This window comes from Spermophilus citellus (genome assembly GCF_964194105.1).
Source record: "Spermophilus citellus genome assembly, chromosome: 3".
Lineage (NCBI taxonomy): Eukaryota > Metazoa > Chordata > Mammalia > Rodentia > Sciuridae > Spermophilus > Spermophilus citellus.
The window spans coordinates 36,101,126-36,127,478 of record NC_138184.1 but is presented as its reverse complement, the minus strand read 5'-3'; positions in this window follow the sequence as shown (position 1 = coordinate 36,127,478).

The following is a 26,353-nucleotide window of genomic DNA, read 5'->3' as shown; positions in this document are numbered from 1 at the left end:
GAATGGACCGAGTGGTAACTATAGGCAGGTGGAGCATGGCTGGAAGAGGTGAGTCCCTGGGGATCTACCATGAAAGGGTTAATTTGCCCTGTGATATCTTCCCCTTCTTCTCTGCTTCCCAACTGCCATGAGCAAAGCAACTTCTCTCCACCATGCCCTTCCATCATGATATGCCTCACCCCAGGCCCCAAGCAATGTGTCTGTCTTATCAGGGACTAAACCTCAGCAACTATGAGCTCAAAGTAAACTTTTCATCCTTTACATTTTTCTGGTCAACTATTTTGGTGACAGTGATGAAAGGTGGACTAGCACAACCACCTAACCATCTTACCTGTTTTTATGGTTAATGTAAGAGCCAGTGATTTTTATAGCTAGGATGTGCAAATAAATGTTCCTTAGGGGTGGTATACACACAAGAGCAGTCTGCATAGGGAAGACTACTTTGGGAGCTAAGGGACCATATTTTGGGGCCAGCAAACATTGTTTATGGAAGTCATGAAGCAGTGCTTGGACTTAAGCAAAAAAAGTGTCAAAAGCCACATATAGTTGACAAGAAGCAATGGTCAAGACAGCATGACGGGATGTTGAAAAGGAGGTGTCACTCAGCTGTGGATGAAAGCTTTCCTATAGCATTTTTCTCACCTGACATTCTTCACCATGGCTGGGTTCCATGTGGTTTCACTTTGTCCTGGGCTAGGTGCACCTGATTATTGGTGACCATATCTCAGCCACTTGGTAGATTCTAAGTCTGTAAAATGAGTTCTACCTAATTTTTTTCTCTGCCCAACAATTTCTGTTAAGGTGCATAGCATATGTTAGGTAATCAATAAACATTAAAGAATAAAACATACACATACTACTCAAGAATCCTTCTCAGGCCAGTTGAGAGACTAATAAAGCTAATATTGAGAGAACAATATTTTATTTTGTTTTAATGTATTGATGCCATGACCTGCAATGAACATTGAGTTATATTCTGTACTTTTTCAATAAGGATGTGATTTTCAGTCAGCTATGTATTTCAGGTCTGCTGGGGTATTTGCTAGTATTCAGTTCCTATGTGTTCTATCCAACCACTGCCAATCTGAGCTCATTAAATGTGAATTTCCTGTTGACACTGAGCTCAACACCAGTCTCTTAGTTTTCTGCTAGTCTTTAACTGCTGGAGAATTTATTTATATTTTTATCTGTTGGTCCATGCAATGGGGAAGAAAAAAAGACATATAAGTAAGAGGGATGGAATAATATAACAGCCTGCCTTTTGATTTCTGGGTTTTAAAGTCTGCAGTCTTGGAAAACCAAATAGCATCCAGAATAGTGTTTCATTAAACTGGACTAAATCTGTATGTGAAGTTTTATGACCCAAGCTCAAAATATTTCTAGGTTGGTGATAGAAAAAAATTTAAAAAAAGGGTACTATTGCAGCACTACATGGTCTGACATAGTGTTTAAAACCACTGTGAGTGTCCCAGGAAAATTTTTTTGATGTGGTATTTCCTTACTCCTTGCCTTCCTTTCTCTCTTTTTTTTTTTTTCCTTATGTAGGATCACAAAACAATTCAGTGTTACCAAGAATCATTCTGGATTTAATTTGTAAGGAAAGAATACAATTTGAGTATGCTTAGAAAAATGAGGGCTATATTATAGGAGTTTATTCACTCATTCATGAAATACATAGTGAGTGTCTTCTATGCATCAGGCACTCTTCTGGACGCTGGAGATCTGTGAATACACTAACTTGTAGAAATCCCTGCTCTCATACAACAAATGACATACTATGTCATTACCAAAGGGCAGGGTTGGGGGCTGTGCTTCTGAAATCAGAGACCCAAATCCTATCATGTCTGTCGTGTGTGTGTGTGTGTGTGTGTGTGTGTGTGTGTGTGTCCTCTACTTTTGTCCACTGTGCTTCTTTATTCTTTCAGACCAGATTCCTCAACATGCTGTGGAACTTGATCACAAATAGCAAATAGCACCCAAGCCTCACATCTTATGATTTTACCATTGGAAGATTCCCTCCTACCTCCCTCCATTCTTGGTGTGAAAAATTCTTTAATACACCTGGCTTGGGTCATATGATTAAGTCACATACATATTCCTAACCTAAAACAGTGGCCAGCCAGGGTGGTGGCATCTCTAACTTGCTGTCCACTCTTAAATCTTAGGATAGCAGCAGGAGGAAAGTGTTCAAAGAAGAGGGATGTTATTCTCTGAGGAAGGGAGTAGTGCTGGGCCGATAACCTAATGGCAGTCTATCATGACATTCTCTTAGGATAAATACTGCATTTCTTTTTTGTACATATTAAGATTTTTCTATGTATGATTTGTATTCCTGGGCATATTTCCAGGATCCTTGTGGACAGATATTGTTTTATTTATCTGTTTTATTCAACTCAGGTAGCATAAAATCTTGTTTACTAAGATGCTTAATAAATGATTGCCAATTGAAGGGCCTTGTTCGAATTTCTCTACCATCTTGGAATACACAAAAAAATTACAATATAAGCTGAAGATACACTTTAAACTTCATATTTTGGAAAAAAAAAAACCTAAGACTTAGTAAGGATAAATTTGCTTGAAGTTACACTCTTCTATGTTAGCAAATTTTGACTTTCTTACTATTATAATACACAGCTAAACAGAAAAACGCACTTCATGCCACTCTTATTTATTATTACTTTAGCATAATACTTGTTGTGCTAAGAGAAAGATATGTATAATATAATTCCATTTATGAAACACAAGTCCCATAAAATTCATGGGTTCTAATGTGTATATTCTAAAGACAAAGGATTGGAGAACACACAATGAACTAGTAGGAGATGGGAAGAGTTGGGTTTAGGGCTAAAGATGAAGGAGAACTTCAGGCACTTACAAGTATTTCTTTTTTAAAAAAAATTAGGAAGAACTTATTCAAATATTATAGTTATTTAAAATAGGTGTGGAGCTCCTTCTCCTCTCCGCCTTTCCGCTTTGCTTCTCCCCCGCCGTCTCTCCTCCCACGCTCACTCCCTAAATCTAGATCTCAATTTCTTTCCCCCACCCTGCCTGCTCTCTCGCATGCCCAGTACCCGGCCTGCGCAGGCCCCGAGGCGCTGCCTCCCCTCCCCCAGCCCACACCCCCTCCCCGGGGGTCCCGAAGGCCACAGCTGGGCTGCTGCCACCGCCGCCGCTTCCCGTGGAGCACCTTAGAGCAGACTCTTCACCGCGCATGTGAGCTGCCGAGTAAAATGGAACAGCTGATAAGATGAGTGACAATTTAAAATCTAAGTGATCCAACATGGCGGCGGACGGGGAGAGATCAAATCTCTAACCCCTTCAGCTGCGCGGGCATAGGGAGAAGTAAACTGTCAAAATACTGTTCGCTCAGGACCACTAGGCACTATTGAGCTGAAGGGGATCCCGGGCGAATAGTCTGCCCTTCTCAGAACACACCGAGCCTGGATTGACTGCATTCTAGCTCCGGTTTGCCTGTTTCTCGTGACTCAGCACTAATGATCCCGCTGAAATAACTAGTCGGCCCACCTGAACTCACAGAGGTAAAAGCCAACTGAGCATGATAGCCAGACCCAGGGAATCAGGAGTGACGTGGGACTAGCAGTGCAGAACTCCCGGCTATCGCTCCCACCAGTGCTGACAACAGAGGTCCCTTGCACCAGCTACCAGGGGAGTTGCTACCTGAGGGCAAACCAATTCGCTGGGGGTCCTCAGCCCCAAGCCCTACAAACGTAGGGTCTGACGGAGGCAAACAGAAAGGGTGTGCCCAGGCATCCATAAAAACAGGGCTCCCAGGAGCAGCAGACCCGGCGTGTAGCCAGTATTGTGGCGAGTGTCACAGGTGAGCGGGGCCTGGCTTGAGGAACCACAAGAGAAGGCCCTAGGCACTCAGGATTGGAGACCCGCACAGTCTGGGAAGAAGAGCTGAGGCACAGTGTTTGTTTCCCACCTATCAAGAAGAGAAGCCTGGCCCGGTGGGCATAGCTCCACCTACTGGAAGAGAAGTTAATCGAGCTCTATGACTGCATTTATTATTATTAATTTTTTAATGATTATTTTTAGTATTTTTTTATTTTATTTTCACTTTTTGTTGTTGATGTTGTTGTTGTTCTTTAACTTTCTTATTAATGGTTTCAATTTTTTTAAATTCTTTTTATTCTATTATTATTACTATTATTTTTTAAACTTGAATTTACATTTTTTTATTATCATTATAATTTTTTTGTGGTCTTAAATTTTTATTTTTTTTGTTTTTTCTTTCTTTATTTTCAATTTTTTCTTTTGTCTTCATTTCTTTTCAATTTTCTTATTCCCCCTTTCTTGAATTCCACCTGCCTACACTCATTCTCTTTAGTGACTTCTTTCCTTCCCTTCTAATATCTCTCCTCCCAAGCATCAAATAAATTTACAAGAGTAAACAGTAACTCAGCAGTCAAACAGAACAAGAAGTAACATAAGCATAAAAAAGCAAGGAAGAAAAGGAGTACAAACAATGAAGGACAGCCTAAATATTCAAGAGGACGTAGAGTCATCAGAAAAATGGCCACATAAAGAACTCAAGGAACACCTTAGACAGATGGAAAGGAACCTTAAAGATCACATTGAAAATGAATTACATAAACAGATAAAAGAAGAAGTTAAGCATCTTTATCAGGAGATAGAGATTATAAAAAAAATCAAACAATAATTCTAGAAATGAACGAAACGATAAACCAAATTAAAAACTCAATCGAGAGTATCACTAACAGAGTGGAGCAAGTAGAAGTCAGAACGTCAGATAATGAAGACAAAATATATCATCTTGAAAAGAGTCTAGCCAACTCATATAGGCTGGTAAAAAATCACGAGAAAAACATCCAAGAGATTTGGGATAACATAAAAAAACAAAACTTACGAGTCATCGGGATAGAGGAAGGCACAGAGATTCATACCAAGGGAATGAGTAACCTGCTGAATGAAATAATTACAGAAAACTTTCCAGAAATAAAAAAGGAAACAGATATACAAATTGTAGATGCATACAGGACACCGAGCACACAAAATCACAGTAGACCAACGCCAAGACACATTTTTATGAAGATATCCAATATACAGAACAAAGAGAAAATATTAAAAGCTACAAGAGAAAAGAGGCAGATTACATTTAGGGGTAAACCAATAAGGTTGACAATGGATTTTTCATCACAGACGCTGAAAGCAAGAAGATCCTGGAACAACGTATTTCAAACACTGAAAGACAATGAATGCAAACCAAGAATTCTGTATCCAGCAAAATTAAGCTTCAGGTATGACAACGAAATAAAAATCTTTCATGATAAACAAAAGCTAAAAGAATTTGTAGCCAGAAAACCAGCATTGCAAAGCGTTTTGAGCAAAACACTACACGAGGAAGAAACAACAAACAATAACCAAAACCATCAGTGGGAAGTGCCTCGGAAAAGACAGAGGACGGGGGGAAAGCTAATCATGGAGAAACGAACTAAATTAGAAAAAAAAAGAGATAAATAATCAAACATGGCAGGAAGTACAAACGATATATCAATAGTAACTCTAAACGTTAATGGCTTAAACTCTCCAATAAAGCGACACAGGCTGGTAACATGGATTAAAAAAACAAATCCAACAATATGCTGCCTCCAGGAGACACATCTGATTGGAAAAGACATACACAGGCTCAAGGTAAAAGGTTGGGAAAAAATATACCACGCACACGGTCCTCGTAAGCAATCGGGGGTGGCCATTCTCATATCGAATAAAATCGACTTCAAGACTAAGTTAATCAAAAGGGATAAAGAAGGTCATTATATACTGTTAAAAGGAACCATTCACCAACAAGACATAACAATTATCAATATTTATGCACCAAATAATGGTGCTGCGACGTTCATAAAACAAACTCTCCTCAAGTTCAAGAATCAAATAGACCACAACACAATAATCATGGGTGACTTCAACACACCTCTCTCACCATTGGACAGATCCTCCAAACAAAAGTTGAATAAAGAAACTATAGACCTCAATGTCACAATCAATAACCTAGACTTAACTGACATATATAGAATATATCAACTATCATCAAGTGGATATACTTTTTTCTCAGCAGCACATGGATCCTTCTCAAAAATAGACCATATATTATGCCATAGGGCAACCCTCAGTAAATATAAAGGGGTGGAGATAATACCATGCATTTTATCTGATCATAATGGAATGAAACTGGAAATCAATGATAAAAGAAGGAAGGAAAAATCCTACATCACATGGACAATGAACAATATGTTACTGAATGATCAATGGGTTACAGAAGACATAAAGGAGGAAATAAAAAAATTCTTAGAGATAAATGAAAATACAGACACAACATATCGGAATCTATGGGACACAATGAAAGCAGTTTTAAGAGGGAAATTCATCGCCTTGAGGTTATTCCTCAAAAAAAGGAAAAACCAACAAATAAATGAGCTCACACTTCATCTCAAAGCCCTAGAAAAGGAAGAGCAAAACAACAGCAAATGTAGCAGAAGGCAAGAATTAATTAAAATCAGAGCAGAAATCAACGAAATTGAAACAAAAGAAACTATTGAAAAAATTAACAAAACAAAAAGTTGATTCTTTGAAATAATAAACAAGATCTACACACTCTTAGCCATGCTAACGAAGAGAAGAAGAGAGAGAACTCAGATTACTAGCATACGATATGAAAAAGACATTATCACAACAGATGCTACAGAAATACAGAAGACAATTAGAAATTATTTTGAAAACCTATATTCCAATAAAATAGAAGATTGTGAAGACATGGATAAATTTCTTAAGTCATATGATTTGCCCAGACTGAGTCAGGAGGATACTCACAACTTAAACAGACCAATATCAATAGATGAAATAGAAGAAGCAATCAAAAGACTTCCAACCAAGAAAAGCCCAGGACCAGATGGGTATACAGCGGAGTTTTACAAAACCTTTAAAGAAGAATTAATACCAATACTTTTCAAGTCATTTCAGGAAATAGAAAAAGAGGGAGCTCTGCCAAATTCATTCTATGAGGCCAATATCACCCTGATTCCGAAACCAGACAAAGACACCTCAAAGAAAGAAAACTACAGACCAATATCTCTGATGAACCTAGATGCAAAAATCCTCAATAAAATTATGGCGAATCGGATACAAAGGCACATCAAAAAAATTGTGCACCATGATCAAGTAGGATTCATCCCTGGGATGCAAGGATGGTTCAATATATGGAAATCAATAAATGTTATTCACCACATCAATAGACTTAAAGATAAGAACCATATGATCATCTCGATAGATGCAGAAAAAGCATTTGACAAAGTACAGCATCCCTTTATGTTCAAAACATTAGAAAAACTAGGGATAACAGGAACTTACCTCGACATTGTAAAAGCTATCTATGCTAAGCCTCAGGCTAGCATCATTCTGAATGGAGAAAAATTGAAGGCATTCCTTCTAAAATCTGGAACAAGACAGGGATGCCCCATATCACCACTTCTATTCAATATAGTTCTCAAAACACTGGCCAGAGCAATTAGACAGACGAAAGAAATTAAAGGCATAAAAATAGGAAAAGAAGAACTTAAGATATCACTATTTGCGGATGACATGATTCTATACCTAGAAGACCCAAAAGGGTCTACAAAAAAACTACTAGAACTAATAAATGAATTCAGCAAAGTGGTAGGATATAAAATCAACACACATAAATCAAAGGCATTTCTGTATATCAGCGACAAAACTTCTGAAACGGAAATGAGGAAAAACACTCCATTCACAATATCCTCAAAAAAAATAAAATACTTGGGAATCAACCTAACAAAAGAGGTGAAAGACCTATACAATGAAAACTACAGAACCCTAAAGAGAGAAATAGAAGAGGATCTTAGAAGATGGAAAATATACCTTGTTCATGGATAGGCAGAACTAACATTATCAAAATGGCGATATTACCAAAAGTTCTCTATAGGTTTAATGCAATGCCAATCAAAATCCCAACGGCATTTCTTGTAGAAATAGATAAAGCAATCATGAAATTCATATGGAAAAATAAAAGACCCAGAATAGCAAAAGCAATTCTAAGCAGGAAGTGTGAATCAGGTGGTATAGCGATACCAGATTTCAAACTATATTACAGAGCAATAGTAATAAAAACAGCATGGTACTGGTACCAAAACAGGCGGGTGGACCAATGGTACAGAATAGAGGACACAGAGACGAATCCACAAAGCTACAACTATCTTATATTTGATAAAGGAGCTAAAAACATGCAATGGAGGAAGGATAGCATCTTCAACAAATGGTGTTGGGAAAACTGGAAATCCATATGCAACAAAATGAAACTGAATCCCCTCCTCTCGCCATGCACAAAAGTCAACTCAAAGTGGATCAAGGAGCTAGATATCAAATCAGAGACTCTCTGTCTGATAGAAGAAAAAGTTGGCTCCGATCTACATATTGTGGGGTCGGGCTCCAAATTCCTTAATAGGACACCCATAGCACAAGAGTTAATAACAAGAATCAACAAATGGGACTTTCTTAAACTGAAAAGTTTTTTCTCAGCAAGAGAAACAATAAGAGAGGTAAATAGGGAGCCTACATCCTGGGAACCAATTTTTACTCCTCACACTTCAGATAGAGCTCTATATCCAGAGTATACAAAGAACTCAAAAAATTAGACAATAAGAAAACAAATAACCCAATCAACAAATGGGCCAAGGACATGAACAAACACTTCACAGAGGAGGACATACAATCAATCAACAAGTACATGAAAAAATGCTCACCATCTCTAGCAGTCAAGGAAATGCAAATCAAAACCACCCTAAGATACCACCTCACCCCAGTAAGATTGGCAGGCATGATGAAGTCAAACAACAATGAGTGCTGGCGAGGATGTGGGGAAAAGGGTACTCTTGTACACTGCTGGTGGGACTGCAAATTGGTGCGGCCAATTTGGACAGCAGTATGGAGATTCCTGGGAAAGCTGGGAATGGAACCACCATTTGACCCAGCTATTGCCCTTCTCAGACTATTCCCTGAAGACCTTAAAAAAACACACTACAGGGATACTGCCACATTGATGTTCATAGCAGCACAATTCACAATTGCTAGACTGTGGAATCAACCCAGATGCCCTTCAATAGATGAATGGATTAAAAAATGTGGCATCTATACACCATGGAGTATTACGCAGCACTAAAAAATGACAAAATCATGGAATTTGCAGGGAAATGGATGGCATTTGAGCAGATTATGCTCAGTGAAGCTAGCCAATCCCTAAAAAACAAATACCAAATGTCTTCTTTGATATAATGAGACCAACTAAGAACAGAGCAGGGAGGAAGAGCAGGAAGAAAAGATTAACATTAAACAGAGACATGAGGTGGGAGGGAAACGGAGAAAAAAAGGAAATTGCATGGAAATGGAGGGAGACCCTCATTGTTATACAAAATTACATATAAGAGGTTGTGAGGGGAATGGGATAACAAACATGGAGGGAAATGAATTACAGTAGATGGGGTAGAGAGAGAAGATGGGAGGGCAGGGGAGGGAGGATAGTAGAGGATAGGAAAGGTAGCAGAATACAACAGTCACTAATATGGCAGTATGTAAAAATGTGGATGTGTAACCGATGTGATTCTGCAATCTGTATTTGGGGTAAAAATGGGAGTTCATAACCCACTTGAGTCTAATGTTTGAAATATGATATGTCAAGAGCTTTGTAATGTTGTGAACAACCAATTAAAAAAACAAATTTTATAAAATAAAAAAAAAATAAAATAAAATAGGTGTGGAAGAACTTACAAGCTTTGTCAAAGTTTTGTTAATAAGTACCTTTACCAGGGAGACTTTAGGGCCTATGTTAGCAAGACTTATTCAAGAATCAGGGCAATGCTTTGAAAGCTATACCAATTTATGTTTCTGGGTTTAAATGGCCAAAGGAAGCGAGCAAAAAGTCTGTTTTCCTCTGCCAAACAATATGGATATGTCATTTACGAGCATATGTTCCTCTTCTTGGAGAATCTGTAACCCAACAGAACATATGAGTGTCATTAGGAACTGAGAATGTTCACTCTGACATTCTCTCCCATCTGCGACCTGGCTTGAGACATTTGGAAAGACTTATGCACAACTTCTTATTTTTTATCATGAAAATAAATGTCATTTTAAGAATATTTACCCTTTAATTTCTGACGACCCATTGGCTCCTCTTTTTGGCTTTGGATCTTTAGTTTTCTCTAGTATTTCTGGGAATTTTTATCTATATTTTTACCTTTGCTCCAATTCACATTTCTCAGTTTATTTTTTGAATTGAGTTTTGCTATGATTTTGTACAGTAGGTTTTCTTATCATACCTGTTAGGAATATTGGTAAATATACTTCACAAAGAATTGCATTAAAAAACCCAATAAACACATTTACAGATTTAGTCTTTTGCTCATTTCAACTCAATTGCCCAGCAGTCCGACTTGGCATTTCAAAAAACACCTGATGATTCAAAGCCCCTTTGAAGTAAATTGGAATCATTAAAAGGCATATAAAACTATCTTGGCATTTTGCACAGCATTTTTCTTAAGTATCCTTTGCATTTTCCAGACCTCAACTCTACAGACATGCTTTTGCAGACAAGATCAAACTTGGTATTACCTTTGTGCAGGAGGTAGGATGCCACCATGGAAGATGCTTCCCCCACAGCCTAGGCAGTGCCATCTCCAGCTGTGAATTTTTGCAAGTGTTTCCCATTTCTGTTTGTAGCACTATCCTTCATTTCATGTTGGCGTCACTGTGTGAAAATCGAAGCAGGCAAACACCACAGGATTCTAATAAGTTTCTCAGTTTTGCAAGCAGTGTGACTTTTCTTACTGTGGAACAAGATAGCAAAACGAAAGTCTAAACAACAAACATGATTTCCACCAACGGAACTGTAAAATTCTGAAATGTAAACTTCAGCTCCAGAGGCCTTAATTTAGCCCACTGGAGAAACTCATCTCCTGCTCTATTTTGGAGAAGACAAATTTATTTATTGGTTGCTAAGACTCTCTTAATCTTTAAGAAGGCTACTGGGTTTTAGGTGAAGAAAAACAGTATGAAAACACAGTGAAAAAAATTATGTAGGATTGACTCTCTGTGTATACATGGTGAGAAGATGGGTCTGTACTACACAGATCCGAATCTGAGGAACTGAATATAAAGATCATTCACAGAAGGACGCTGACTTCTTTTTCCTTCTTAGAATTTGCACTACTTATGGAGTTTAGGCAGAAAAATGAACAAAGAATAAGATAAAGATAGTCCTGGTGAGTTTTCCTCTGAAGGAACCGACTTATCTAAATATTACCTTATATAAAGAGTGGACTCAGTGATCATTGAATTAGAGCTCAAATCAATGCTATTACATTTGGTAAATGGAAAGAGATGCAGAATATCTTAATGAAGCCAGGTGTGATGTAGATTTTGCAAATTCACACAAAGAGTCTATGGGCCTAAAACTACATAAACAATGTTACCATTTGAGAACAGTGAACTTTCTCCCACTAAGCTATCTCTGCCAGTACATGAAAATGACAGCGATTTAAGAGATAAAAGTGGCTAAGAGGATCTGCTAAATGTCATCTACTCAGGAAGGCTTTTTTTTCCTGCTTTCATATGGAGACTATCTTCAGGACACTTTAGGTATTTTGCACTTGCTTTCTTAATATCCCTTTATTGATGATAGTTTTTCTGGATGATTCTATATTTACTCATCTGCTTCTTGTACTGATAGTGTGATGCTTGAGGACTGACAGTCTTCCACATCCTCTTTCTGCTGAGTATGGGCGTCTATAGAGTTGAATGCTCAAAATGATTGTTGAATAAATAAATGAAAGATGGCATGGCTTGGTATGAGTATAAGATTCAGGAATCAGGTCTCTGTTACTAACCATAGAAGAAATTTCCTTTATGTTATCCTCAGTTTCCTTTATCTGTGAAATGCTAAGAGTTGATCATCTGTAGTTTTCATATTTTTAAATAGTTGAATCCTTTCTTCAACTATGTTAAGCAGATAAAAGTACTACTTTAGTTGAACTGGGAGTTGAGTTGGAACAAACTGTCTTAGCCTGGTGGAACCATAATGATTTCAGGCAGGAAAATTGGAAAACCTTGGATTCCTAAGAACCCCATAGAACCGATCAATGGCTCTCAATTTGCATGTAGAACATCATGTAAATATAAATCTATAAATAAAAATGTATATATTAAACACTGCCTTTGGATTAACATTGCTGATAAACAAAATCTGATCCTAGAATTTCAATTAAATCCAAATATGAATTCATTGTGAGTAAAAAGGGCGAGATTGCATCATGCAACTCTACAAATAGTGATCATATATAGAACTTGCCCCTCCCCCTTAGACATAAAGGGTGAATGTCACACAGTGAAATGACTACTGTTTGCCCATCAGGAAGAGACAGTGAAAGCTTGAATAATTTTATCCAAAGATGTCAAAAGCCAACAAGGCTAACTTCATGCTTCAAATTTAGTTTTTGGCTGGAATTGATAGCAGATGAGCTATCAATTCTTCCATATTGTCACATAGGAAGGGACTTAATTATACAGAGTTCAGTGCTCTGAAGACTTTTTTCTGTTGGGGAAGTTTAATAAATTCAATAAAAGCACACCTATGAACTTGGAGGTCAATTTGTTGAGACCATGTGCAAGGTAGTCACTTTTTGATTCTTTTTGCTACTTTAAAGCATGTGTTTTCCCTTTTTATCCCACTGCTTTTATGTTAAATCAGACCTCTGATGATCTTATCTTACTCAGTCCGTTATTCGTTCTGCTCTGGACTCACCAGCCTTCTCATTATTCCCTAAACATCTCAAACTAGATTTGCCTCTGGGTCTTTGCACTGGCTCTTCCGGAATTCAAAATCTCTTCCTCTTGTGTTTTTGAAATATGCATTATATTATTATTGTAGTCTTCCTGCTGTGCAATAGAACATCCAAAGTTATTTCTCTTATGTTATTATAACCCTAAGCCATGCTAAGATTCGGCTGATGAAGAGAGATAAGGATGACAGTATGATTCAGTGTGCCAAGGTGGGAAGGTCTGATGTACTTGAGACCATGAGGGCAAGCTCCTCTGCCCTTGGGTATCTCAGTTGCATGGAAGCAACTGCCTCTTGGTCCACTTCAGAAATCCCAACATTTTATTGTGGATCTTGCCATCTGATTTCTACTTCAACTTTTGTGATTAAGTGAGAGCATTTCTAGTTTGAGACATTATTTGCTCCTGAGCAAAGATAAACTACAGGGCTTTCACTTTTCCGGGTTTAGACTAAGCACATTTCTGTCTCAGAAGTGTGAGGTTGGCCTCCATCATCCATACTGACTTTGGAACTTTGTTACCACTAGAAGGCATAGTGAATGAAAGATAACCACTTTCTTAATTCCTGTCTCTAGGAGGTGATGTGAGGATTAGCTCAGGTGATGATGTCATCCTGTATAGAATGGCGTCTTATTCCACTGGAATGCTGTGACAAAATACCATAAACTGGTGGCCTATAAACAATGGAAATGTATTTCTCTATTTTGGAGTCTGGAAAGTCCAAGGTCAAAGTGCCAGAGGACCTGGTGTCTGTTGAGGGATTTATTATGGTGCACAAATGGTACACAGATGGGGTAAGGCAACTCTCTGGGGTCTCTTTTATAAGGTCATTGATCTCATTTACAAGGGCCACAGCCCTCATGACCTAATTGCCTCCCAAGTTCTCACCTCCAACACCTTGGGATGAAGATTTCAACATATGAATTGGGGGACATGAACATTCAGATCATCAGCAGATGGGGTGATAGAATATCTTAAAATCAAATTTGTAGGGAATGGGTTGCTTTTAAGGACCTCTGAGGAGCTCTGCCCTGTCTTTCTGTGCCTCAGAAAGGGCTCTGAAACCAGCTGGATCAAACTTAATTGTCACATGGCTCTTCTGCCATGGAGAATTCAAAGCAATATGTAGCTAGATGTTGCAATTTCTGTGATGAGGTTCTGGGTGACAGATGCTCCTCCATTAAAAAGAAAAAACAGTATGCTATGCTGTGTTTCATTTTATCAATGAAGCAGGGAGAATGGTTATTTTTAAAGGAAAATCACTAATCCTGCACATTGTCACCTAGACTATAAGTTTGGTGATTGAGAATTAATTTTAGCTCAGGGACAGTGTTAGCACCATAAAATGGATTTGATTCCAGATGGATTGCTTCAAGAGGGAGGTTTACAATACTCTGCCACATATCCTCATTTCGTGCTATATTTTTGTAGATATAATGGCATTTTAATTAATTAATTTATTTTTTAAAATGATTCTTTAGAAATAGTTGGACACGATATCTTTATTTTGTTTATTTATTTTTATGTGGTGCTGAGGATCGAACCCAGGGCCTCGCATGTGCTAGATGAGCGCTCTACCACTGAGCCACAATCCCAGCCCTGGCATTTTTATATCCTGTCTTATTTGTGCCTGTTTGGGCTAGGGGCAAGTTGGTGGTTGAAACTACCGTTTGGCTCTTCACCTTGAAATGATATGGGAATTTGCTCTGAAGCAAAGGGGAAGGCAGCTAAGATCTAAGAACAGATAGAACCCTCACCATAGAAAGCTATTGCAGAAATTACTTTTGGGGGTGAGGAGAGGCACTCCTAGTCTCCGGGAAGGATGCATGGTTGACTACTGGCATTTCATATTGAGGATAGTTTTTATTTTCCTCTGAACACTTTCTCCTATATTTTCCACAACATTTTTTCTCAGATCACTTCCTCCTCCCTTACCCACTGTTCGGCCTTATCTTCCTTGTCCCTTAAAACTCTGCCATTGGGATATATGTATGCTCTTCCTGCCCTCACCCCTAGTTCTCTCTTCTTCTTCTAGAGACTCAACTGTCATCAGCATATATATGAATGAGTCCCTGGACTCCAATCTTCAATCCTGAGATTGTGCTACTTATCATTGGACTCTGTCTGAACTCAAGCCTTTCTCCCTCTTTTGAGCTTCAGATGAGTTTTGGCTCTGGCTTGTGTGCATCTCTATCAGAGATGTCTTTAGCTTTTCACATCCCACTGCAGGGATGATGGTGGGAAGTTGGCTGATTCTGTCTCATCAACATGTTTTGCTTGATGGGCACACTGTTTTCTGATGGCTTGATTTTATACATTGATTTTGAATATGTGTTCCCTAATTCATCAAAGTCTCTCAATCCCTGAGATTTTATACCTACCATTTAGCCTCTCTATGATACATGCCCATCCCTGAAGACCTTTGAGATTGTGACCCCAGCCATAGAGATGCCTTAATTTTTTTCTCTCCTTGTCTGCTTCATTTCTTCCCTATCTCCATCCACCAGGTTCTAAGCTCTGTGCATATCTTCTCTTCAGTGTCCACCAAGTCACTTAATTGCCTGAAAATCTACAATGGGATCCTAATTTTCTCACCTGTGATCAATCCTTCTGCAAGATGCCTAAGATGGTGGAAATTCCCTCATCTAACATCCTAATTTACCTCACATTTTGTCCCAATTAAGTCAACTTTCTTCTTCCTGGCTCACTTGCCTCTCTCGGCTATGATTTGTCTATTTTAGAGTTTATCATGCGTAAGTGTGGGGCTCACAGTCACTTGATCCTAACCTCAACTTTCCTTCCTCGTATCCCTGCTCTGAGCTTTCCTAACCAGCCCTGTGTGTTGACATCCTAATTGTTCTTCAAGGAAGACTCATTTGCACATAGAAGCAGGGTGAACAAATTAAAGGAATGAAGCAGGTTTAAAGGGACACTCACAATTGTGCTGTAGTCAATTATTACCAGGTTTGAATGCAGACCCCAAATTTGTGAGTCTTTTGATTTTTCCAAGGGGAATCAGAATTCTGGATATTTATAGGCAATGTTCCAAAGTTTTAACCTTGGCAACAAATTTACAGGACATATTTTTAAATATAAGGCGAGCAGAACAAAACCCATGCATGGTTCCCATTCAACCAGCAGGTTGCCCCTGGCATCTCAGAATCCAGCTATATATGAAACTCTACCCGATTCCCCCTTATCAGGTGTCCTTTTTTTACTTTGACAGAGAAAAAAAGTGTCTTGCTGTGTCATTTACCTGCTTTGTATGTGGGTGATTGCTGTGCTGGTTTTGCCTTACCATGCGAGCTCCTTGAAAATTGAGATTGGATCTGCTCAATTGTATCTTAAAGTCTTCCAGAAATTGGAACAATGCTTTGCATACATTAGGCATATTTTAGAAGATACATTTTGAAAGGTAAGCTTGCATCATACATCCCTAATAATTAGCCAGTAACGGGGCAGACTGAACACAATAGGTAATTAAAACATATGTATGCTTCCCAGTCCTTGCTCCCCACCTGTGTTTTGTACTGGCTTCTGATGCACCCTTAGCCTTGGGAATACCCCTCAATGTAAGTAGGAATTCTGTTCCTTCGGGAAATAATTCATACTCATTTCTTTTCAAGTTTCTGCATATTTTCTAGATCATCTGGATTCTAGATTCCTAATAGAAAAATATAGCTTTGAAATGTACTTTTTACAATCTTACTGTTGTGGAGAGAGGTTGCTCTGTCTTTCATAATATATTTTTTTTGGTAGGAAAGAAAGGGGGTTTAAGGACAGGGTCTTAAATAACAGTCTTAATATGTGTTTTTAATTTTATTATGGGCTTAAGTTTGTGATTTTTTTCTTGTTAGCTTTCGATGTTTAATGCATTCTAGAATCCTGAAGCCCAGAACTAGAGGTATTTTGAGGTGAATCTAATAATCCATTTTCTGCTCCCTTCTCTTTTTCATGAAATGAAAAATTGAGAATAGAAGGTCAAACTTGAGTGCTTGGTATTAACATTAAAATTCAGTAAAATCTCATGTCTTATAAAGCATAGGAAAATAAAAGGGAAGATTTCAGTGGCAAAGGAAAAAATGCAACAGATGAAGAAACAATTCACATGAATGACTGAACACAGCTTCTGAGCCCAGCTTTCTACAGGCTGCTAAAGCTCAGAACTGGAAACGCCAGGCAGCCCACATGTGTGCCTGGGCTGCGAGACACCCCACGGTGAGCCCCATGCTAACAGTACTGGATGAGAGAACACTGAAAATAATGAAATGTGATTGATTACTCTTGGGGAACATAGCAAACTTGTTGAAACTGGTACAAAAATAACATGCAACAAACCCCCAAATAATCGTAGTGTTGAGCCCAGGTCACATGGTGTGAAATAACTCAGGTATTTCTGATTAATGTGGTCTCGGGCTGCGTTGGCTAGGGAGTCTTGCTGTTTTTGTGTGAGTGTGCGCGCCTGTGCACACACTGTGAGTACTTATTAGGAATTCAGTCATTTTGGCTGGCAAGCAGAAACCTCAGTCCTGTAACTGATACATAGAGATTTATTTCTCTTAATTGGCCAGTCATGGTACAATATCCATTTTGTGAATGTAAAGGCTTTTGCCTAAACTTCAAGGTACAATGGATCTCTTGGTGAAGGTCAGATTTTGTTCTGTTCCCCAACTCTAATCTCCCAGGGCATTTTACAAAGGTGGAATTTTAAACATCCAGTTCTTTCTTCTTTCTTTCTCTTTTATTTTCTAGAGGTGCCGCCTTCTGAACTAAGCTATGCTGGTTAGAGAGGATTAGATGTAGATTTCTTTCACTAAGACTTTTTCCAGTCATCCTTAGTCATGTTCTTTTCTTTGTACAAGCAATGGTGCTTTGGTTGCCAGCAATAGACACCAATATTAGTTACTTTGAGCAAAAAAAGAAGTTTATTGAAAGGATACAGAGTGTTCTGTAGAATTTGAGCAAAGGCAGAAAAACCAGGCATCAGAGAGGAACTGGAAGCCTTCTGGGCATGTAGGTAGTGAAAACAAACATTTATTTCCAGTTAACACTGACAGGGTCAATGAACTCCAAGTCTTCTATGATTATTTTACAGAGGTAAACCCACAGTGATAGCACGTTTGCACCCACCTTTTATCTTTGCTACTTCTGAAAACCTAAGCTCAGAGTGGCATATAGGACATGGATTTTTCCAGAGCAAATCACATGGCCAATTCTAACAGTTGGGGGACTGGGATTTATTTCTGGCATGAATTGTAAAGTCATATGACAAAAGGAATGTATACAGATGGGGGTAAATAGTTGGGGCCAACCATTCAATCCACCACAAAGCCATTCCTTATCGAGAATTTGGAGTGGTGGCTTCAAGAAGAGGAAGAGATACCAAGGCAAGCAAGTGGATGCCTTCTCTGGTATAATAGTACCATATATCTCTTGTCTTACACCTTGGGGATGCTTGTGAAAACCACTGATGCATAAGATTATGGGTGTGCAAAGAAGTTCTAGGTGCTTTTTGGTGAGTAGAGTCTCCAGCCTGTGCAAGAATCTGTGAAATGTCTCAGTGTGGAAGGTAGGGAGTGGTTCTGAAGTTTCCTTCTCCATCTTTGGAAAAGAGAAGAAAGTGTTCTTCTGACCATCACATCTGATGTTGCAGAAGGCAGAGGCTCAGAATTGTACATTCAGTCAGTTCTTAGAAAGGTGTCGGTGCCATCTGATGCTCATTTGATGCAGCTTTCATTTGTCAAGGCTGTTCTTGATATTTACTTTAACCCTTCTTTGCAAAAGATGTTGGAATTATAAGGAGGATTATATCACAGATACTCACCTCTCTTATGGGTGCTTGGGTTATCTATTGCTTTTAAAATATTACACCAGAATTACTGGCATAGAACAACCATTTATTATGCTCATAGATTCTGTGGTCAATGCTGGTTGATGACTGAGACTTTAAGCTCTGGGTCTATTGGCTGGGACATCTACATATATTCTCTCCAATCACACTGTCTGGTGATGGGATTCTCAGGGTGAGCATTCTAACATAGCCAGATGGAAACTCTATTGCCTTTTCCAACCCATCCTCTGAAGTTGACTGTACAGGTGTCAATTTCATACTAATTATTTAGGTAGGTACAAAGGCCCACCTTGTTTCAAGGAAATAGGAATATATTGTATCTCTTGATGGAAAGTGGAACGGTAATAGAACATTTAGAATACAAGTCATTAATGTAGATATATTCAGAAATATAATTTACCACACTCAACTGTCTGGCCATAGCAATGAACATGCCTTCTAAAACCTACCCTTCCCTCAAAACTCCTAAAGAATTATCTAATTATGATATCAGACTCAAGCTCTTGGCCTAGCCCAGACCAGGGATGGGAAGAACATAATAAGCAGTTGGTTCTGGCCATGATTACTTTTGTAAATTTTGCAAATTCAGGGTTGCCTAATAAGATTCATGCTTTGATTAGTTGACAGAAATATACCAAGCTTGGTCTAAACCAAGTGTGTGTCTGTCAAAACTCAACAAAAGGTGAGCCCATGATCCAGAATCTCTTAGCTGAGAACTAGAATAAAAAGTTGGTACAGGGCAGAAAACCATCAAGGACAAGCTAGAGAGGCTTAAGTCATCTGCTTCCATTATTGCCTCAGAGACTTAGGGAACTGCTGGGCAAATAGGTTATAGGAATATTAGAGACATATTCTAAATGAAATTAGGCCATAGCAGGATTGGGGATGCCGAAGGCCAACCACTTATTGGAAATGCACTCGTTTAGAACCAAAAAACCTCAGTGGTAGCAGGTATCTGGATGGTCACTGACCTCCAACAGAGGTTGATCACAAGAGTTGCAGTGTTGCACAATGACTGTGCATATAAGAGATTTATGATGATTTTGAAATATATAATATATACCAGTCTGTGTTCTGATGCTGGGGGAGGTGACTGTCTCCTGCATCCCTCTCGATGTGCTCCATGTGGACTGGGATTAATGGGGAGTCAAGCACAGGAAAGCCTCAGCTTTCTTGGTGAAGTCATTAAGCAAATTCACAAAATGTCACAGCTTTCCTTTAACGTTTATGCTGTCCAGTTCTGTTCCCTGTTTTGTGTCATGTCTCCCTAAGCTCCAAGGTTCTTTTATTTCATCCAGGTCCAAACTTTTCCATATTTGTTAATATCGCAATTATAAGCATCAATAGAAGAATTTGTGGTGTCTTTACGGTTTTCCTCAAATCATAGTCTAGGAGAAACTTCTACTTGTAGTGTCTGTTTTTCCTCTGCTTTACCCCCTCCCTATTGTATTGAGAAGAGAAAAACAAAGATACTCAAGCTTTCCAGTACAACTGTTTTCACCAATTGTTATGAGGCTCTGGAAATATTTTCATTAAAAAAGATTATAGGTGTAATGACATGACACTCAATCCACAAATCCAAATAAGCAAGAAATATCATATTTCTTTCCTTCCTTTTAATAACCCTGATTGGAACTGTAAGTACCCATCATCCTGGCTGAGAAAATTCTACCACTGTTCACCCTGAGACTCTTCCTGTCCCTTGGGTCATACTGAGACCCCCAATTCTCAGGTGGTGCCAAGTCATTGGAAGAATCTATCACCCTACATGCTTTATATCTGTACTCAAGATCCCCTAAGGTCTAGTAGCTCTGGCACCTTTTCACTTGTGGGGACAAAGACATTTTTGACAATGCCGTGAAGTCCTGAGCTCAGGCTATGACTTTCCTAGTGACGTCACAGAGACACCATACCTATGAACTTCAGCAACAAACTAATAAGTATCACACCATGCTAACTCCCAAGAAAATAGTCACTAAATACATGTTCTACATTCAGTTGAGGAATGACAATGGCTTCATTACTATTTGTATCTTAGTGGAGAACATGACGTTCTGCTGAATTGAAGAATTGTATGTCTTCCTCGCTCAAGATCTGGTGATGTCATCAGGAGCCATTCCCCCGCAACCCTCCCGCAAAATTAGCCTTTCCATTGCAGTTAGGCCTTTTTAGTTTTTGTTTTTCTTCTGTTTGTTTGTCTTTTCTTTATTATTTTTCTGTCGAATCACTTTAATGCCATGGGAATGATACAGAATGGTTCAATGTAGAGATGGAAGTTTTAGGAAGATTGAGATGCATCTTTTTTTTTTTTTTTTCCTACTGGCATAGCAAGCCTGCTGAGCTTTTTGAGAGTTCCAGGGATTTTCATAAAGTAACAGTCCTACAACAATATAATCAATTCTAACTTGGGGATCAGTTATTGAGCCAGTGGATTGATTATGTGAAGATTTTGCTTCAGTCTGTCTCTAGGCCTTTATACTGAATGAAGAATTTTTATGACAGTAAAAATTAGAGGAAATGGGGTATACATTCTTTTATATTTTTAACAGCTTTGGTTATAGTTGGTGGTAGGTAACTGAATCAGGCTAAATTGAAGGTTGTGAATTATGGATGAATTTTACCTTCCCAGAATTTCCTTGTCCCCATTAATAAGAATAATCAAGAGTTGATTTTAATAGATCAATTTTGGAATTTTGTGCCAGTATAATAAATGATTCATAAAGACAATCAAGAAATAATATTGCTACAAATAAGAAAGAATAAAGTCTTCCATGAGTTAGAGATACCTTTCCCTTTTGATATGTTCACAGCTAAATCCAGTTCTTGAGTTCGGATCCTCATCCATTTCTATGCCACTAATCCACTTTTTCATTCTCCTAATTTGTGCAAAGTGCTTTAAGCAATGTACCCAAAGTATATTAGAATTATTAAAAACATATATTTATATATTCCTAAGTAACCTAGTCAAAAAAATGGATGATTTAGTTCTGTTGGATTATTAGTTGGTACAAGCAAAGTTTTTGTTATGATTTAAATCTAAGAATGTTCCCTGGAAAGCTCATGTGTTAGGCAATATAGAAATGTTCAGAGATGAAAAGATGAGATTATGTCTGTCGTAATCCTGTCAGTGGATTAATCCATATGATGGGTTAATAATTTGAATTGACTAGGGCATGGTAACTGTAGGCAGGTGGGCAGGCAGGGGGAGACAGGTCACAGGGGACTATATCTTGTCCTTGGCTCCTCTCTCTGTCCCTTTCTGTTTCTTGGCTGCCATGAACTGAGCAGCTTCCCTCCACCATGCCCTTCCCACCCTAATGTTCTATCTCACTTCAAGTCCAGAGCAATGGAGTTGGCCAACCATAGACTAAGACTTCTGAAACTGTGAACCCCAAATAAACTTTTCCTTCTGTAAGTTGTTCTTGTCAGGTATTTTCTTAACAGTGACTAACACAGCTTTCAGTCCTGGTTCTGCATGATTGAATTATTGAGTCTAAAACTTTCACCTTAGCTTACTTAGACATAAGATCCAGAATTAAATTACTCAAGCATTTTATGATTTCCTCAGATTCAGACAATTCATTCCAGGAGAAAGGAGTCATTGGTTACATTTTTACAACTCAGAAAAGAAAAGTGAATGCCTAACATGACAAGAGAGAGAACCATAATAGAAAGAAAAATATAGAGTAACAGGCCAGTTTTAAAACATAAAGCATAAAACCAACATTTATATCATCCAAGTATGTATGCATCAAAGAAAATATTTTTTATTATTGCATGAATCTGTCTCATTTTCCTCAGTGCTACTTGCAGAACATGAAAGATGGCACTAGTTCATTGGTAATTTGTCCACTGTATGTTTTTCTCTTTTGAATTAAGTCCATGAAAGTAAAGACTGTCTGTCTGGTTCATCATGCTGTCCTCATTGTCTGGTAGAGGAGAGCCTGGCTTATAGCACACTCTCACTGAGAGTGTATTGAATAAATAGATGCATGATTCTTGGGTAGTTAAATTATTTTTATGTTAACCAACTTAATAATTGAATGAGCAACTCTTCCATTAGTGAGGATAGTCTTTAAGTAGTAGCTCAGTTTTTTTCTGATTTCAATGAGAATTTGTCAAGTTATTATGTCCAATGCTCCTAGAGTTACTTATAAAATAGGACACAGATAATTAAGAGCTCAGCCCAAGTTTCCTTTATAATGAAGACTATTCATTGACAGCCCTGCTCTCCAAACTTCTGAAGAAACAGAGTTGATATCAAGCTCAAAAAAAGAAGGTATTTCTCTCAAATGTTGTGCTTTGAATTAACTTTGAGTTATTAAATTTTTCTCCAATATAGTAAGAAAGGGCAAGAAGCTGAACAACTTCTATGAATTATGGGACATAGAAATTCTCTAGTTATCCCCTAATTGAATATTTACATAATGGAGTTATGTCTATCTTTATGTCTAAAACAGAATACACACCTTGTACTCTGATCTTGGTTTAAAGTACATAACTGAAACATAGTAATGGTCTTTGGGTAATCCAATTTACAGATCCTTCCTACTGTACTTTTCATTATTAAAAGAGAACTGTAGAACTTGTGATGTCTTTGGAAGTTTAAGGAAACACAAGTTCAAGTTCACTGAGTGACACTTCCTCTCTTCTGTGAAGAGTCATGATACACACTCTTAAGTTCATAAGAAAAAATAAGTCTTAATTGCTTCCCCAAAGCTCTGTTCTAGGGACAGAAAACAAGGTATGATAAGCTCTGAAATGATAATTATAAAATAAAACATTTCACGTGAATTTTGTTTTTGAGTCTTTGACAAGACAATGGTAGGTGCTTTGTAAAATTCCATTCTCACCAGTGGAAGCGTTCAGTTTTTTTTTTTTTTTTTTTTTTGAGAGGGGGTGGTGAAATCTGGGATCCCTCTCATCTTTGTTTATCTCTTAGAAGTTTCCTATTCTTTCAGTGATGAACTAGTTTGAGTTATCCTTGTTGGAGTTTGACCTTGCAAATGACAGAAATGAACTTAGCAGTTTGCCCAGTCTCTTCATCTCATGGCTGAGGTCTCATTTTGAACCTAAATGAATATCAGATTGCTCCAACTCTAGTGATGTATGACCCTGTGAATGTTCTTGGTCACAGGATCAATGAGGCTGACAGAAAAGTTACAGCTCTTCCAGTGGCTTTTTAAAAAAAAATTTCCATTTAATCCAAGTAATGCTTTAAAGATGAAAAATCCCCTCCAACAACTCCAGAGTCAAGGAAGCTCTGACAGAGAAGTCTCCTATCTTGATAATGGCATCCTCCTTCCAACCCCCAGTTATAGGATCCTTCTTTCTTCTTTCTCTAAAACAGCATGGTTTCTCCCATCAGCTTCTTTCAGTGGGTTCTTATATTCTGAATGAGAAAGAGAGCCAGGAATGCCATGCTCATAACATTTTCTTCAAAGGATCATCCAGGACACTGCAATTTGCCTTCTATCCTGCAAAAGAAAGATTCCTATGTATATGTCTGCCCAGACCCACCTTGATCAGAGAGGCCACTTGCTGTCCAATACCACAGGGCCATGATGACAGTGTCTGGGTTTCTCAAGAAAAAGGGAGTTTAGCCCTTTTAATCTCACTCAGATCCTTAAGTAGTGCATGGTTCAGACAGAGAAGCTTCGAGGGTGGCAAAGAGGTGCTTATTCCTCCAAGAAAAAGAGGTAGGGAGAACAGGAGTCAAAAGGACAGCTTCCTGGATTTTTTAATACATCTTTTTATTTATTCATACAAGAGTTTATGAAGTTCCTATTCTGTATCCAACGTGGCTCACCTTGTCACTCTAGTTAAAGATGCTGAGACCCTAGAAGTTATTATCGACTATCCTAAACCTCCCTCCTGCGCTCTCCACAAATGGAGAGAAATCTCTGGCTTTGCTGTCAGAAGAGGCTGACTTCAAATCCTGTTTCTGCAGGTAGAAATATGGCGTTTTGTACCCTCCCCTCAAATAGCACATGATTTCTCTTGGGAATCATCTTGTCTCTTTTGTGGCTTCTCTTGTTGGGCTATACATTTAAGAAACTGTGTTTTCCGAGTCAGGACAGGAGTCTGACTTTCCCTCCTAGGATTTGAATCCTGAGAAAGTCCTGTCAGAAATAGTGGGGGCCCTTTATCCCAACAGATGCTTGAGTAGTTTTTGATGCTTGGAGTTTTCCTGATTTTTGTCTTATTTTCTGACTCTCTGTGAATGCAAGAGCCAATGATAATGTGTTCACAGAATGCCCCCTCCCCGCCACATTTTGCTTAAGTTTTTCAGAGCTGGTTTCTGCAGCTTCCAATCAAAGAAACCCTTTCTGAATCTTAGTGTCTACATTCCTAATGTTGGAGAAACAATGCCTACCCGCCTATCTGACATGAAATGGAGGCCCACCATAAATGATGGTTACCAGCATGATCAAACCTTTTCATGCTGACCTGCATTGGGGTGATCTGTTCTGAGTCCCCCAAGTATATTTTCCTCTTTCAGAGGTGACCTGTTAGCTTGAATTTATTCAGGGAACCCTGACTCAGAATTAAAAGAATAGAAACAGATTTTGTTTTTCAAAGGCTGCAAGAAACAGCTATTGAGAAGAGGTGGAAGGAAGCTGTGTATGTTCATCATGAGCACATCTGAGCTACTCTATTTGGGCTTCAATCCCAGTTTTCCCACTAACTAGCTGCGTAACTTAAGGAAAGCAGTGCGATTCTTTTGGCTTCAGTTTTCTCATCTGTAAAATATGCTGATAATAACAGTACTAGGTGATGGAACTTAGGAGATAAAGCCCTTTGCACAGCATGGCACAGTGAATGTACTCAGTAGGATTACATTTGTTGCCATCAACAGAAGTGAGCATTGCTTAACTTAAGGGGAAAAAAAAGTTGGAATGGATTGCCTGGGGTACATACAGAATTTAGGACAGAGCTGGTATCTTGGGTTAAAGATGAGGGAATGCAGAGCAGAGTGGGAATTTCCACAGCAAGAGTTCGTGGAAATTCCTTTGGGGCCCTGACAACAAAGTGACCCCTCTACAGGTCTGCTGGGCTTGCTACCCATTCTGTCAAATGCACGGCATCTTAAATATCAAGTGATGGAAAGAAAAACAGTAAGGCCCCAGATCATATCCCATGGGTCAGAGCGCTACAGGTCCAGACACTGGTTTAGCCTTTTGAAAAATTGTGGGCTTTGCATCCCTTTTCCAGCTTATCAAAAATAAAATCCCTGTTGATAAAGGGCAGAGCAAAGTGGGAGTCTGGTGAGGCAGAAGCCCTGAAAAGCCCTGGCTGCTTTTAAATCCTTGCTCAAAGTCTCATTCCCATAGAGAGAAGTGATTTTTATTTAGCTCTGAGATTATGGTAGGAAAATTCAGAATGCTGTAGATTGTCTTTGATACCAAAGACCTTGTCCAAACAAAAAGTTTTCATGTTCTCTCTCTAATAATGCTAAGCCCTTGGTGTCTATTGTTGAATGCCTTTGTTTTGTTTTATGTTGTTTTAAATACAGTAGGTACCCTGGATGTTGGAAATTTGAATGATGGGAACAGATTTGTGAAAAATGTTCTGATTCTGAACTTTTTTGGAATATAATAACGAGAATATTCTTTC